Raw genomic sequence first — 3,999 nt, forward strand, 5'->3', positions numbered from 1 at the left:
AATCTCCGGATCTTAACCCAATTGAACATTTGTGGGACCAATTGGATCAACGTGTACGACGCCGACAGCAGTGTAGAATAGAAAATAATTTTGATGTAGTTTGTAGAAAAAAGAAAATTGCCGACAACAGATAACATGAACTTATCATTACAAATATGTTACACTACGTTTATGTATACTACGATACATGTCAGGCGACTAACGGGATCGGGTGGTCGGGCTTGCTTGGATGTCATGGTATCCCAGTTGTGTGGATCGATGGTCATGATGTTCCTCACTGGATTGTCTGGTCCAGACTCGACTATTTACAGACCATCGTCAAACAGTTGCAACATTGCTGGGGGCGCCGTTAAACAAACAAACAAACAAACAAACAAACGTTTATATACATGTCTTTATAGTTTTAAATGCAACAGTGTTTTGTACGGTATCACATTTGAAGTAAAGTAAAAGCATAGGCGGATCCAGAGGGGGGTTGCAGGGGTGCGCACCCCCCTTTTTGTCCTGAAAGATTATTATATGACCATTGAAACTCGGGTGAAATGAAGTGTGCACCCCTCCTTTTCTCAATAGTGTGCACCCCCTTTCTCAAAAAGCTGTATCCGCCCCTGAAAAGATAATAATAATAATGAAATCGACACATTCAAGATATATATATTCGTTTTGTTTCAGTTGTCCTATTGAAACAGAATCGCACTATAAAGGCGTTGTGCCTAAGGTCGGAATATATAGCCGGGCAAACGAAAGAGTGAGTGAGTTTAGTTTTACGCCGCTCTCAGCAATATTCCAGCTATATATATGGCAGCGGTCTGTAAATAATCGAGTCTGGAGTCCAGTGATCAACATCATGACCATCAATCTACGCAAGTGGGATACGATTACATGTGTCAACCACGTCAGCGAGCCTGACAACCCTATCCCGTTAGTCACTTCTTACGGCAATTGTGGGTCGCTGAAGACCAATTCTAACCCGGACCTTCACGGGTGCTTGTCATAAGAGGCTCAGTGACTTCGTTGATGTATGCCATCGTATCCCATCTAGGTAGATCGATGCTCATGATGTCAATCACTTGATTGTCTTGTCCGTACTCGATAGTTTATACACCATCGCCTTATATTTGGAAGACTGATACGATGATAAACAAACAATCAAACAAACATTACTCGTTTCAATGCTAAACCTCAGGCAAACTGAAAATTATTACACTGGGCACATGAACTTGAGATAAAAAATAGAAGCTCGTGTATTACCCTAAAGCTGTTTTGGCTTTTGTGGATTGCTTCAAAAGATATTCGAAACTGGTTATTCTCTCGGGCTGACTTCTAGAATTGTGTGCGGATTCCCTGTCTGAATTCTATTGACACGACATGGAAGTTAACGGATTTGACATAAAGAACGTGAACACTTTATTGATTTGTTTCTCGTTTTCTAAATCAGCAATATTTCAGCTATTGCACGGCGGCATGTCAGTGATCGAAGCTCTGATCGACATTGTCACACTATCGGCTATGTGGGAGGCCTGGATGCGACGACATGCAATCAAGTCACCGAGCAAGGTCACCTGATCCAATTTAGTCACCTCCCATGGCGAGCAGTCGTGAGCTGGATATTTATTGTAATCAGGTCCAAACACGTAGGGATGATAACGGCAAGAGGATGTGACTGAACCCGCCAAAATCAGTGTGTGTTTGGTGAATGTTAGTCTGTCTCACAGTCCTGAACCTCAGTATATTCCCCACTGCCTAGCCTTCCTTGCAATGCAAAATCCCTCGATGAAGCAAGTCTAGATTATAACAGGTTCAGGCTTAATCTCCCATCTCACTGGGGCTCCCTTTCAAGTGAAATGGGTTTATTTAAACCATCAAAATTATGTACATTCGGAGACTAAGCGTGTAGATGTATGTGAGCGTGCGTGTGTGCGTGCGTGCGCGTATGTGTGTGTAAGAGTGAGTCATTTAGTCAGGATGGCATAAAGATGTGTAAAGTTACATGTATATAACTCGATTCGAGGCCACAGAAACAGACTCTGCTTGCTACCAGCGATTAAGTTGAGATTTTCTGAATACATCCCGATTACGATGCTTGCTCTGCACCAGGTTGGTACACAAACGACCTGTGTTCTATCATATATAGACTTCTCATCCATTGTACAGATACAACAATTACCATCTGATATGGCTGAAATATTGACAGGTGAAACAACACGAACCAGACGGGTTATTTTCATGCCTGTAGGGTACCACACAGCGTCTATTTTATGAGGACTCCAGCATACTGATATTTTCATTAATATAAGTTAATAATATTCCTTTGGGATATTTGCTTTCTCTGCATATGCCTTCACCTAATGTGCTTCCTTCCAATATGCCTCACCAGCTTGTCTCACCGAATATACCTCACCAATACGCCTTACCCAATATGTCTCACCCTGTGTGCCTCACCAAGAATGCCAAACCCAACTTGTCTCATCTGATATGCCTTAACAATACGCCTCACCCAATATGCCTCACTCACAGGCCCTCGTGTCTTTGTAAAGATTAAAGATTTTTAAAAGAAATGTTTTGAGATGACCCCCGACTCGAAATGCGACACAGAATAATATCATGACATATTGTGAAGCATTTGGAGTCGGGGGTCATCTCAAATATTTAAATATTTTTCTTAACATCTTTAATCCTCGCAGAGACACGAAGGCCTGTGGCCTCACTAACATGTCTCACCCAACCTCACTAAAACAATGTGCCTCAACTAACCTGTCTCACCCAGTCAGACTCACCTAACATGTCTCACCCAATGCGCCTTGCAAAATGGGCATATCATGAGAAGATGCAGGGCCAGAAGGCACACTTAGCGGAGGGATGTTAGTTGCAGCTGCGGAGTGTTTGTGCAATATATGCATAAAACCATGCAGCACAATGATGTTGCTCCAGAACTTATTGCCACATCATCTGTCCAGGTGCCCAGTTAAGATGCATTTCTCATAGAATTGCAACACAAACTGTTATTGACGTGGTATTTTTTGTCATTCAGTATTTACAATGTAGGCCCGAAGTCACACCGATGGCTATATGTTATCATAACGATCCCTCTGCGCATTTAGGCATTGTGTAACATCAGGTGTGTATGTTGTAATATCCGGTTACATGGCAGATAAAAGTGCGTTAATGGAACATTCAATTTACCTTTTACCTGTTTAAAAAACAAAACAAACATGAGTGCCTAAAACATTTTGATGATTTTCACTCAATGCTTTTCTGCTTTTCATCCTGATTTAAACATAATGCATATTTAATCTGTTGTACAGGCTTGGAAATCACGACATTTTGGATTAAAACAAATCCAACTTAAATAAAACCCAAACACCACAAAATACTTTCATTGTCAAAAGAAATCTCTAGTGAAAGAGTCCATTAAAACGATTCACATTGCATAAAAAAACATGAAATGTTTATGATAGCAGGTGTTAGTGTAAAGGTGAACGTGTCCTGCTCTACCGGATGCGCCCATAACTATACAAAGGCAAGTCAATTGTACATCTAAAATATAAAGAACACCGATGGGACAAGTCAAAATACGTGAATTTATCAGACAGGCAAATTACCTCACTTTTTCCATGTCGCCTATGGGTTCTGAGACAGAACAGTTCAGGAATTCCACAAAACTGTTTCTACGTCAAATGGTTGCTGGATCCAGGATTCGTTGTCTGAAGCCTCATGAGGAGGGTTATGATGTCGTGTACATATATTCCCCCCTCAGACACGAATCTACACAAGTTGCCTTCCGATATGGCATAACATTTAGATATATATATATACACTGGATATATTATGATAATCATTGCATTTTTATTACCCAAAGATATAATCATTTTGTATATGTGGAATATTGTAGACCATGGGTTAAACAGGATTTGTCACCGAATTCGAGACATCGGGTGAAAAACAACGTGAATGTGACAGCATTGAACTTAATTACGTGTATTGTGCTAATGCAACAGC

Source organism: Haliotis rubra, unplaced genomic scaffold (genome assembly GCF_003918875.1).
Source record: "Haliotis rubra isolate DU_JTF1 unplaced genomic scaffold, ASM391887v1 Scf73, whole genome shotgun sequence".
NCBI classification, from domain to species: Eukaryota; Metazoa; Mollusca; class Gastropoda; order Lepetellida; family Haliotidae; genus Haliotis; species Haliotis rubra.